The sequence below is a fragment of the Hyla sarda genome, chromosome 2, assembly GCF_029499605.1.
Source record: "Hyla sarda isolate aHylSar1 chromosome 2, aHylSar1.hap1, whole genome shotgun sequence".
NCBI classification, from domain to species: domain Eukaryota; kingdom Metazoa; phylum Chordata; class Amphibia; order Anura; family Hylidae; genus Hyla; species Hyla sarda.
The window spans coordinates 283,122,630-283,136,729 of record NC_079190.1 but is presented as its reverse complement, the minus strand read 5'-3'; the positions used below and the strand labels follow the sequence as shown (position 1 = coordinate 283,136,729).

Here is a 14,100-nt window from a genome sequence, read left to right as displayed (position 1 = left end):
GGGATGTATAAGGCAATACCGTGTCACCCATAATGTGTCATCCTGAGGGGATGTATAGGTCAATACTGTGCCACCCATAATGTGTCATCCTGAGGGGATGTATAAGGCAATACTGTGCCACCCATAATGTGTCATCCTGAGGGGATGTATAGGGCAATACTGTGCCACCCATAATGTGTCATCCTGAGGGGATGTATAGGGCAATACTGTGCCACCCATAATGTGTCATCCTGAGGGGATGTATAGGGCAATATCGTGCCACCCATAATGTGCCATCCTAAGGGGATGTATAGGGCAATACTGTGCCACCCATAATGTGTCATCCTGAGGGGATGTATAGGGCAATACCGTGCCACCCATAATGTGTCATCCTGAGGGGATGTATAGGGCAATACCGTGCCACCCATAATGTGTCATCCTGGGGGGATGTATAGGGCAATACCGTGCCACCCATAATGTGTAATCCTGAGGGGATGTATAGGTCAATACCGTGCCACCCATAATGTGTCATCCTGAGGGGATGTATAGGTCAATACTGTGCCACCCATAATGTGTCATCCTGAGGGGATGTATAGGGCAATACCGTGCCACCCATAATGTGTCATCCTGAGGGGATGTATAGGTCAATACTGTGCCACCCATAATGTGTCATCCTGAGGGGATGTATAGGGCAATACCGTGCCACCCATAATGTGTCATCCTGAGGCGATGTATAGGTCAATACTGTGCCACCCATAATGTGTCATCCTGAGGAGATGTGTAGGTCAATACCGTGCCACCCATAATGTGCCATCCTGAGGAGATGTATAGGTCAATACCGTGCCACCCATAATGTGTAATCCTGAGGGGATGTATAGGTCAATACCGTGCCACCCATAATGTGTAATCCTGAGGGGATGTATAGGTCAATATTGTGCCACCATAATGTGCCATCCTGAGGAGATGTATAGGTCAATACCGTGCCACCCATAATGTGTCCTCCTGAGGGGATGTATAGGTCAATACCGTGCCACCCATAATGTGTCATCCTGAGGGGATGTATAGGTCAATACTGTGCCACCATAATGTGCCATCCTGAGGAGATGTATAGGTCAATACCGTGCCACCCATAATGTGTCATCCTGAGGGGATGTATAAGGCAATACCGTGCCACCCATAATGTGTCATCCTGAGGGGATGTATAAGGCAATATCGTGTCACCCATAATGTGTCATCCTGAGGGGATGTATAGGTCAATACTGTGCCACCCATAATGTGTCATCCTGAGGGGATGTATAAGGCAATACTGTGCCACCCATAATGTGTCATCCTGAGGGGATGTATAGGGCAATACCGTGCCACCCATAATGTGTCATCCTGAGGGGATGTATAGGGCAATACTGTGCCACCCATAATGTGTCATCCTGAGGGGATGTATAGGGCAATATCGTGCCACCCATAATGTGCCATCCTAAGGGGATGTATAGGGCAATACTGTGCCACCCATAATGTGTCATCCTGAGGGGATGTATAGGGCAATACCGTGCCACCCATAATGTGTCATCCTGAGGGGATGTATAGGGCAATACCGTGCCACCCATAATGTGTCATCCTGAGGGGATGTATAGGGCAATACCGTGCCACCCATAATGTGTCATCCTGAGGGGATGTATAGGGCAATACCGTGCCACCCATAATGTGTCATCCTGAGGGGATGTATAGGTCAATACTGTGCCACCCATAATGTGTCATCCTGAGGGGATGTATAGGGCAATACCGTGCCACCCATAATGTGTCATCCTGAGGGGATGTATAGGTCAATACCGTGCCACCCATAATGTGTAATCCTGAGGGGATGTATAGGTCAATATTGTGCCACCATAATGTGCCATCCTGAGGAGATGTATAGGTCAATACCGTGCCACCCATAATGTGTCCTCCTGAGGGGATGTATAGGTCAATACCGTGCCACCCATAATGTGTCATCCTGAGGGGATGTATAAGGCAATACTGTGCCACCCATAATGTGTCATCCTGAGGGGATGTATAAGGCAATACCGTGTCACCCATAATGTGTCATCCTGAGGGGATGTATAGGTCAATACTGTGCCACCCATAATGTGTCATCCTGAGGGGATGTATAAGGCAATACTGTGCCACCCATAATGTGTCATCCTGAGGGGATGTATAGGGCAATACTGTGCCACCCATAATGTGTCATCCTGAGGGGATGTATAGGGCAATACTGTGCCACCCATAATGTGTCATCCTGAGGGGATGTATAGGGCAATACTGTGCCACCCATAATGTGTCATCCTGAGGGGATGTATAGGGCAATACTGTGCCACCCATAATGTGTCATCCTGAGGGGATGTATAGGGCAATACTGTGCCACCCATAATGTGTCATCCTGAGGGGATGTATAGGGCAATACTGTGCCACCCATAATGTGTCATCCTGAGGGGATGTATAGGGCAATATCGTGCCACCCATAATGTGCCATCCTAAGGGGATGTATAGGGCAATACTGTGCCACCCATAATGTGTCATCCTGAGGGGATGTATAGGGCAATACCGTGCCACCCATAATGTGTCATCCTGAGGGGATGTATAGGGCAATACCGTGCCACCCATAATGTGTCATCCTGGGGGGATGTATAGGGCAATACCGTGCCACCCATAATGTGTAATCCTGAGGGGATGTATAGGTCAATACCGTGCCACCCATAATGTGTCATCCTGAGGGGATGTATAGGTCAATACTGTGCCACCCATAATGTGTCATCCTGAGGGGATGTATAGGGCAATACCGTGCCACCCATAATGTGTCATCCTGAGGGGATGTATAGGTCAATACTGTGCCACCCATAATGTGTCATCCTGAGGGGATGTATAGGGCAATACCGTGCCACCCATAATGTGTCATCCTGAGGCGATGTATAGGTCAATACTGTGCCACCCATAATGTGTCATCCTGAGGAGATGTGTAGGTCAATACCGTGCCACCCATAATGTGCCATCCTGAGGAGATGTATAGGTCAATACCGTGCCACCCATAATGTGTAATCCTGAGGGGATGTATAGGTCAATACCGTGCCACCCATAATGTGTAATCCTGAGGGGATGTATAGGTCAATATTGTGCCACCATAATGTGCCATCCTGAGGAGATGTATAGGTCAATACCGTGCCACCCATAATGTGTCCTCCTGAGGGGATGTATAGGTCAATACCGTGCCACCCATAATGTGTCATCCTGAGGGGATGTATAAGGCAATACTGTGCCACCCATAATGTGTCATCCTGAGGGGATGTATAAGGCAATACCGTGTCACCCATAATGTGTCATCCTGAGGGGATGTATAGGTCAATACTGTGCCACCCATAATGTGTCATCCTGAGGGGATGTATAAGGCAATACTGTGCCACCCATAATGTGTCATCCTGAGGGGATGTATAGGGCAATACTGTGCCACCCATAATGTGTCATCCTGAGGGGATGTATAGGGCAATACTGTGCCACCCATAATGTGTCATCCTGAGGGGATGTATAGGGCAATATCGTGCCACCCATAATGTGCCATCCTAAGGGGATGTATAGGGCAATACTGTGCCACCCATAATGTGTCATCCTGAGGGGATGTATAGGGCAATACCGTGCCACCCATAATGTGTCATCCTGAGGGGATGTATAGGGCAATACCGTGCCACCCATAATGTGTCATCCTGGGGGGATGTATAGGGCAATACCGTGCCACCCATAATGTGTAATCCTGAGGGGATGTATAGGTCAATACCGTGCCACCCATAATGTGTCATCCTGAGGGGATGTATAGGTCAATACTGTGCCACCCATAATGTGTCATCCTGAGGGGATGTATAGGGCAATACCGTGCCACCCATAATGTGTCATCCTGAGGGGATGTATAGGTCAATACTGTGCCACCCATAATGTGTCATCCTGAGGGGATGTATAGGGCAATACCGTGCCACCCATAATGTGTCATCCTGAGGCGATGTATAGGTCAATACTGTGCCACCCATAATGTGTCATCCTGAGGAGATGTGTAGGTCAATACCGTGCCACCCATAATGTGCCATCCTGAGGAGATGTATAGGTCAATACCGTGCCACCCATAATGTGTAATCCTGAGGGGATGTATAGGTCAATACCGTGCCACCCATAATGTGTAATCCTGAGGGGATGTATAGGTCAATATTGTGCCACCATAATGTGCCATCCTGAGGAGATGTATAGGTCAATACCGTGCCACCCATAATGTGTCCTCCTGAGGGGATGTATAGGTCAATACCGTGCCACCCATAATGTGTCATCCTGAGGGGATGTATAGGTCAATACTGTGCCACCATAATGTGCCATCCTGAGGAGATGTATAGGTCAATACCGTGCCACCCATAATGTGTCATCCTGAGGGGATGTATAAGGCAATACCGTGCCACCCATAATGTGTCATCCTGAGGGGATGTATAAGGCAATACCGTGTCACCCATAATGTGTCATCCTGAGGGGATGTATAGGTCAATACTGTGCCACCCATAATGTGTCATCCTGAGGGGATGTATAAGGCAATACTGTGCCACCCATAATGTGTCATCCTGAGGGGATGTATAGGGCAATACCGTGCCACCCATAATGTGTCATCCTGAGGGGATGTATAGGGCAATACTGTGCCACCCATAATGTGTCATCCTGAGGGGATGTATAGGGCAATATCGTGCCACCCATAATGTGCCATCCTAAGGGGATGTATAGGGCAATACTGTGCCACCCATAATGTGTCATCCTGAGGGGATGTATAGGGCAATACCGTGCCACCCATAATGTGTCATCCTGAGGGGATGTATAGGGCAATACCGTGCCACCCATAATGTGTCATCCTGAGGGGATGTATAGGGCAATACCGTTCCACCCATAATGTGTCATCCTGAGGGGATGTATAGGGCAATACCGTGCCACCCATAATGTGTCATCCTGAGGGGATGTATAGGTCAATACTGTGCCACCCATAATGTGTCATCCTGAGGGGATGTATAGGGCAATACCGTGCCACCCATAATGTGTCATCCTGAGGGGATGTATAGGTCAATACCGTGCCACCCATAATGTGTAATCCTGAGGGGATGTATAGGTCAATATTGTGCCACCATAATGTGCCATCCTGAGGAGATGTATAGGTCAATACCGTGCCACCCATAATGTGTCCTCCTGAGGGGATGTATAGGTCAATACCGTGCCACCCATAATGTGTCATCCTGAGGGGATGTATAAGGCAATACTGTGCCACCCATAATGTGTCATCCTGAGGGGATGTATAAGGCAATACCGTGTCACCCATAATGTGTCATCCTGAGGGGATGTATAGGTCAATACTGTGCCACCCATAATGTGTCATCCTGAGGGGATGTATAAGGCAATACTGTGCCACCCATAATGTGTCATCCTGAGGGGATGTATAGGGCAATACTGTGCCACCCATAATGTGTCATCCTGAGGGGATGTATAGGGCAATACTGTGCCACCCATAATGTGTCATCCTGAGGGGATGTATAGGGCAATATCGTGCCACCCATAATGTGCCATCCTAAGGGGATGTATAGGGCAATACTGTGCCACCCATAATGTGTCATCCTGAGGGGATGTATAGGGCAATACCGTGCCACCCATAATGTGTCATCCTGAGGGGATGTATAGGGCAATACCGTGCCACCCATAATGTGTCATCCTGGGGGGATGTATAGGGCAATACCGTGCCACCCATAATGTGTAATCCTGAGGGGATGTATAGGTCAATACCGTGCCACCCATAATGTGTCATCCTGAGGGGATGTATAGGTCAATACTGTGCCACCCATAATGTGTCATCCTGAGGGGATGTATAGGGCAATACCGTGCCACCCATAATGTGTCATCCTGAGGGGATGTATAGGTCAATACTGTGCCACCCATAATGTGTCATCCTGAGGGGATGTATAGGGCAATACCGTGCCACCCATAATGTGTCATCCTGAGGCGATGTATAGGTCAATACTGTGCCACCCATAATGTGTCATCCTGAGGAGATGTGTAGGTCAATACCGTGCCACCCATAATGTGCCATCCTGAGGAGATGTATAGGTCAATACCGTGCCACCCATAATGTGTAATCCTGAGGGGATGTATAGGTCAATACCGTGCCACCCATAATGTGTAATCCTGAGGGGATGTATAGGTCAATATTGTGCCACCATAATGTGCCATCCTGAGGAGATGTATAGGTCAATACCGTGCCACCCATAATGTGTCCTCCTGAGGGGATGTATAGGTCAATACCGTGCCACCCATAATGTGTCATCCTGAGGGGATGTATAGGTCAATACTGTGCCACCATAATGTGCCATCCTGAGGAGATGTATAGGTCAATACCGTGCCACCCATAATGTGTCATCCTGAGGGGATGTATAAGGCAATACCGTGCCACCCATAATGTGTCATCCTGAGGGGATGTATAAGGCAATACCGTGTCACCCATAATGTGTCATCCTGAGGGGATGTATAGGTCAATACTGTGCCACCCATAATGTGTCATCCTGAGGGGATGTATAAGGCAATACTGTGCCACCCATAATGTGTCATCCTGAGGGGATGTATAGGGCAATACCGTGCCACCCATAATGTGTCATCCTGAGGGGATGTATAGGGCAATACTGTGCCACCCATAATGTGTCATCCTGAGGGGATGTATAGGGCAATATCGTGCCACCCATAATGTGCCATCCTAAGGGGATGTATAGGGCAATACTGTGCCACCCATAATGTGTCATCCTGAGGGGATGTATAGGGCAATACCGTGCCACCCATAATGTGTCATCCTGAGGGGATGTATAGGGCAATACCGTGCCACCCATAATGTGTCATCCTGAGGGGATGTATAGGGCAATACCGTGCCACCCATAATGTGTCATCCTGAGGGGATGTATAGGGCAATACCGTGCCACCCATAATGTGTCATCCTGAGGGGATGTATAGGTCAATACTGTGCCACCCATAATGTGTCATCCTGAGGGGATGTATAGGGCAATACCGTGCCACCCATAATGTGTCATCCTGAGGGGATGTATAGGTCAATACCGTGCCACCCATAATGTGTCATCCTGAGGGGATGTATAGGGCAATACCGTGCCACCCATAATGTGTCATCCTGAGGCGATGTATAGGTCAATACTGTGCCACCCATAATGTGTCATCCTGAGGAGATGTATAGGTCAATACCGTGCCACCCATAATGTGCCATCCTGAGGAGATGTATAGGTCAATACCGTGCCACCCATAATGTGTAATCCTGAGGGGATGTATAGGTCAATACCGTGCCACCCATAATGTGTAATCCTGAGGGGATGTATAGGTCAATATTGTGCCACCATAATGTGCCATCCTGAGGAGATGTATAGGTCAATACCGTGCCACCCATAATGTGTCCTCCTGAGGGGATGTATAGGTCAATACCGTGCCACCCATAATGTGTCATCCTGAGGGGATGTATAAGGCAATACTGTGCCACCCATAATGTGTTATCCTGAGGGGATGTATAAGGCAATACCGTGTCACCCATAATGTGTCATCCTGAGGGGATGTATAGGTCAATACTGTGCCACCCATAATGTGTCATCCTGAGGGGATGTATAAGGCAATACTGTGCCACCCATAATGTGTCATCCTGAGGGGATGTATAGGGCAATACCGTGCCACCCATAATGTGTCATCCTGAGGGGATGTATAGGGCAATACCGTGCCACCCATAATGTGTAATCCTGAGGGGATGTATAGGTCAATACCGTGCCACCCATAATGTGTCATCCTGAGGGGATGTATAGGTCAATACTGTGCCACCCATAATGTGTCATCCTGAGGGGATGTATAGGTCAATACTGTGCCACCCATAATGTGTCATCCTGAGGGGATGTATAGGGCAATACCGTGCCACCCATAATGTGTCATCCTGAGGGGATGTATAGGTCAATACTGTGCCACCCATAATGTGTCATCCTGAGGGGATGTATAGGGCAATACCGTGCCACCCATAATGTGTCATCCTGAGGGGATGTATAGGTCAATACTGTGCCACCCATAATGTGTCATCCTGAGGAGATGTATAGGTCAATACCGTGCCACCCATAATGTGCCATCCTGAGGAGATGTATAGGTCAATACCGTGCCACCCATAATGTGTAATCCTGAGGGGATGTATAGGTCAATACCGTGCCACCCATAATGTGTCATCCTGAGGGGATGTATAGGTCAATACCGTGCCACCCATAATGTGTCATCCTGAGGGGATGTATAAGGCAATACTGTGCCACCCATAATGTGTCATCCTGAGGGGATGTATAAGGCAATACCGTGTCACCCATAATGTGTCATCCTGAGGGGATGTATAGGTCAATACTGTGCCACCCATAATGTGTCATCCTGAGGGGATGTATAAGGCAATACTGTGCCACCCATAATGTGTCATCCTGAGGGGATGTATAAGGCAATACCGTGTCACCCATAATGTGTCATCCTGAGGGGATGTATAGGTCAATACCGTGCCACCCATAATGTGTCATCCTGAGGGGATGTATAGGTCAATACTGTGCCACCCATAATGTGTCATCCTGAGGGGATGTATAGGTCAATGCCGTGCCACCCATAATGTGTCATCCTGAGGGGATGTATAGGGCAATACCGTGCCACCCATAATGTGTCATCCTGAGGGGGATGTATAGGTCAATACCGTGCCACCCATAATGTGTCATCCTGAGGGGATGTATAGGGCAATACTGTGCCACCATAATGTGTCATCCTGAGGGGATGTATAGGTCAATACTGTGCCACCCATAATGTGTCATCCTGAGGGGATGTATAGGTCAATACTGTGCCACCCATAATGTGTCATCCTGAGGGGATGTATAGGTCAATACCGTGCCACCCATAATGTGTCATCCTGAGGGGATGTATAGGTCAATACTGTGCCACCATAATGTGCCATCCTGAGGAGATGTATAGGGGAATAATGTGCCATCCAGAGGAGATGTATAGGGAAATAATGTGCCATCCTGAGGAGATGTATAGGGAAATAATGTGCCATCCTGAGGAGATGTATAGGGAAATAATGTGCCATCCTGAGGAGATGTATAGGGAAATAATGTGCCATCCTGAGGGGATGTACAGGGGAATAATGTGCCATCCTGAGGAGATGTATAGGGAAATAATGTGCCATCCTGAGGAGATGTATAGGGAAATAATGTGCCATCCTGAGGGGATGTACAGGGGAATAATGTGTCATCCTGAGGAGATGTATAGGGAAATAATGTGCCATCCTGAGGAGATGTATAGGGGAATAATGTGTCATCCTGAGGAGATGTATAGGGAAATAATGTGCCATCCTGAGGGGATGTACAGGGGAATAATGTGTCATCCTGAGGAAATGTATAGGGGAATAATGTGCCATCCTGAGATGTAAAGGGGAATAATGTGCCATCCTGAGGAGATGTATAGGGGAATAATGTTTTTTCCTGACCGACCAATCACAGGCACTGGCTGGAGAGGTTGCCCTGCCATTGTCCGCTCTGCCCACCAACACCTTCTAGTTGGTGAGCAGAGCGGAGCTAGTGCGGGCACTACCTTATCCCCCTCCATCTGTGCCATCCTTGTCCCAGATTGTGGCATCCGGCACTCTTCTTATCAGGGACAGTTAGTCTGTAGGCAGGGACAGCTAAAGTGTATATAAAAAATAATAATAATTTTTGCAGCGAGCTCATTGTCTGGGATCTTAGTGTGCACAGCACCTCTCGCTTTGTGCCCCAGACCTTACAGGGGTGCTGCGGCTTGCCCCCATCTTTTTTTTGGGGTGTAAGCTTTTTTTATTCGTTAACTTGGTGGCCGGACCCTCTTCCCTATAAGAGAGTGGCCGGCCACTGTTAGGCCCAGTTCACACTACGGAATTCTCACGGCTGAATTCCGCGAGCGAAGGTTCCGCCTGGCGGCTGCCACCGGAGGCACGAGGGCGCTAGGACCGCGGGGCACTGAGCCGTCACCATTGAGGGCTATGCAGTGCTCGCGGAATCCGCGCAAAGAATGAACAATTTCAGCGGCGGAAATTCTGCAGTGTGAACGGGTCTCGCGGCGACCCATTCACACTAATGTTAAGTTCACACCACGGAATTCCACTGGTGGAATTCTGCGAGAATTCCGTAGTGTGAACGCACCCTTAGCGAATCACCCACCCCATCGCTGATCAGTGCCATCCTGCGTTTTTTTTTGGGGGGGGGGGGGGGGTACTAGGGCTTTTTTGGGGATAAGTATTTTTTTTTTCTTTCTTATTTTAGCATCTTGTTTTGGGGCTTTCCGGTCTGTGCCACCAGTAGTAGGTCTGTGCTTTGTGGTCGGACCATACCAGTGTGTGGCCTGCCCTGACTGCTGACATTGATTTATCACTGATCAGCGTTTTTTTGCAGGAAAGGTAAAAGGTGATAAAATGGTGAAATCTACAATTGCTATCTGAATAAGAAAATATATCCTTTTTTGCTTCCAGAAGGAAGGTTTTGACCTGCCTGAAAGCGCATTTAACCAGGTCCACAGCTACAGCATGGGCTGTATACATTTCACTTCAAGAGATCTGCAGTGCAGCTACATGGTCATCTCCGTCCACCTTCATAAGACATTATAGACTGGACATAGCAAGAAGCCCAGCCCTTGGTAAGGTGGTGCTAAAGAAATTAGTGTTAACATCAGTCCACCCTAATGAAGATATCCTACTCAAGTCTAATGCTGTGCTGGCAGAGGGCATCCAGGAAGGGACAAAATGTTGTATTTAATCTGAATATTCTGATTCCTGGAGTTCATAAGGCAGCACAAGGTACCCACCCTTCCGTATGTATTGCAAATAAATATTGTTTGCTGCTTGGTATCATCAGGGGACATTTAAGGGGTATGGCCAATTATGCTTATTATTTATTTAATGCTGATTATTTCTTCTACTTGCATCCAGTCATCTAAACTTAACCTATCCTGTGCTGCCTACAGACTCCAGGAATCTGAACCTTGCCATTACAACTGCACTGCTCTGATCATTAAGAAGCCCACTCCCCCAATGTTATACTCATCACATGCTTTCACAGAATACGTAAAGTGTAACTGTCATTTAAAAAAAATATTTTTAACATGTCTATGTTGTCCATCTTGATCCTCACTGCTTGCCTCTGGAAAAGATGAACTGTGTGGAGAACAAGGCTCTTTCTGTAGATGACCAGATCCTGGAAACTGCGAGTACTGATAGATGAGATGAGCAGTCCAGCCTGTCCCTGAGGTGTCTAGTAAGAATGCGCCAAGAATCTTTCAAGAAAGCTCCATCCTTCACAGAGCTCCCCCAATTAGGGATCAACGGATGTTTACTGATTAAACTCAACCTGTCTAGATGAAACAAAAACTGCCTATTCCAGAATTTGAAGACCCTCCTCTTAAGGGGTCCTAAAACGCCAGAAGGCCAAAGAACCTCATCAAGTGTAATTTGGACCCGAGCCATCTGTCTTCTTGGATATGATTCTTTCTCTCTGGAATGACGAACAACCTCATATCCTGGGCATCCATGACAAATTCCAGGAATCTTCTCACAATGGCAGGAGAGAGTTGTGATTTATCCAAATAGATGATCCAGGAAATTACAGAAGAGCATTCAGATCTAGGCCTCATGATAATGGTTAATACCTATTGATATCTGTTGGACTCCCAGGAGTGCACTTATAGCGTCAAAAGTCCTGATGATTAGAGGTGGAGCTCTTCTGAAGTTGTTAGTGCCCGTTCCCTAGTAACAAATCTGCCTGGACCTGATAGGATCTTTCCTCCCTCTGGTGCCTCCAAAAGGAAACTAGAATAGGGTTTCCCAAGCAGGGTGCCTCTAGCTGTTGCAAAACTACCTTTGGCTGCCCAGGCATGCTAGGAGTTGTAGTTTTGTAACAGCTCTAGGCACCCTGGTTGGTAAACATGGACCTAGGAGATTGAGGAAAGAACATGCCCTTCTTGTCAGCACCTAAAGTAAAGAGTCAAGTTCCAGGCAAAGTCTCCTAGTGACATCACTCTAGATCAGACCTGCTTAAAGGAAAACGGTCACCCGTTTACCCACCCTAAACCCAATACACTGGGTTATAGTGCAGGTGAACAGGAGACTGATGCAGGGTCTGACATATACTGTACATACCTGCAATCCAGCACCTGCTCCTCTGAAGATCCTCTTCTTTCTTCTCTAAATTGTGTGCTGGAGGCGGGCCCGTCGGCTGGATTTGAATAATCATGATCGCAGGTCAAATAAGCACTCACGTGACCATCCACACTAGGAGCATGGGGACGACTGACTTAGTCTAGCTCTCTACCTTGGTTTTACAGCCAAGGAGTATGTTACCAATTTAATAGAGGACTGAACTAATTAATTGATAAGGAGTTGCTCCAAGTCAGAAAACTTATGGCGACAGGCAGTATCGGTGGTGAAGGGTCATATTCCCTGCAGGTCAAATACTTCCACTTAAAGGTCGCCTTACAACCACCAGAGCCCTGACCACCAAAATCCAGAGAAGACACTTGGAAGAAAAATCTATATTAGAATGGAGCAAGCCAAAAAAGGAAGTGAGGAGGAGAAACCCCAGCTTGCCTTAAAGTCAACTGGTGCCAGAAAGTTAAACAGATTTGTAAATGACTTCTATTTAACCCTTCTTAACCCTTCCAGTATTTATCAGCTGCTGTATGCTCCACAGGAAGTTCTTTTCTTTTTTTAATTTCTTTTCTGTCTGAACACAGTGTTCTCTGCTGACACTTCTGTCCATTTCAGGAACTGTCCAGAGCAGGATATGTTTGCTATGGGGATTTGCTCCTACTCTGGACATACATTGACCTGCAGTGCATTTTGTAATATTTCTTGATTTGAGCTTAAATGGGCACTGTCAGATACAAAAACTTTTGATATGTTGTAAAGCATGTAGAACCAATAGGTGTGGCAATTGCTTTCATCAGAAATTTTTCAGTATTTCATACTGAAAAAGCCAGTCAAACAACTGCCCCCGTGCCGGCTTGGACACATACTAGTCCTGCTGTGTCCATGCATCATCACCTACATCATGGACCCACTTCCTTGATTGACAGCTGTGAGCACAGGGCTCACAGCTCGAGGTAAAATCCTCCCACTGTCAGCTTGTGTCCCGCTACTGTCAGTGAGGACAAGCTGGGAGTTGTAGTTTTGCTAATGCTAGGTGAGATGCGAGTAGACAGCATACTGAGGGAGGTGGCGGAGACCTGCACAGTGAGGCCACGCCCCCTCTTTGAGAGGAATTCTGACTAGTGAGCTATTTAAATTGTGATATATTAAAAAAATGTTTTTTGTTGGATCTGACAGGTACGCTTTAAGCTTTTCAGATTTAAAGGGGTACTCCTTTGAAAAACTTTTTTTTTAAATCAACTGGTGCCAGAAAGTTAAACAGATTTGTTAATTACTTTCATTTAAAAATCTTAATCCTTTCAGTACTTAGCTGCTGTATGCTCCACATGAAGTTCTTTTCTTTTTGAATTTCTTTTCTGTCTGACCACAGTGCTCTCTGCTGACACCTCTGTCAATGTCAGGAACTGTTCAGAGCAGAATAGGTTTGCTATGGGGATTTGCTCCTGCTCTGGACTGTTCCTGACATGGACAGAGGTTCCATAAATACCTGTGGGTGAGGATATTTCAATTGGTTAGTCATATTAAAAGTTTCATGGAGGGGCATTTACTAAGGGGTTTAGTCAGTTTTTTCTGACTATTTTTGGCGCAAAATTGTCGCAATTGCGCCTACCCTATAAATTGTGCGACTTTCCCTAGCAAGAGCTAGAAAGTCAAATTTTTTTTCCCGCTTAATTTATGCAAGTTTTCAGTTTTTACTTGCAGTGGTCAGGAATTTATTAACTGAGACAGTCGCAGTTGCGCAATAAACTGTCGCAAAAGCCGTAAAAATTGACTAAATTTACTCCAGCTCCAACATGGAGCAGGAAAAGCTACTGCCGCCCGGGCTCCGACATACTTTCTCCCCGCTACCCTCAATGCGCTACCGGGACACTACAGTG

At 47.1% G+C, this 14,100-nt stretch overlaps 1 long non-coding RNA gene across 2 annotated transcripts in view; it reads left to right on the top strand.

The window, feature by feature from the left end:
- The window catches only part of LOC130356164 (uncharacterized), a 23,013-nt gene extending 8,913 nt beyond the window's left edge, over positions 1 to 14,100 (top strand). For both annotated transcript variants that reach the window (XR_008888801.1, XR_008888802.1), the window contains exons 2-3: positions 10,553 to 10,716; positions 11,229 to 14,100. This is a non-coding gene — a long non-coding RNA (uncharacterized LOC130356164). The remainder of the gene's footprint in view (positions 1 to 10,552; positions 10,717 to 11,228) is intronic.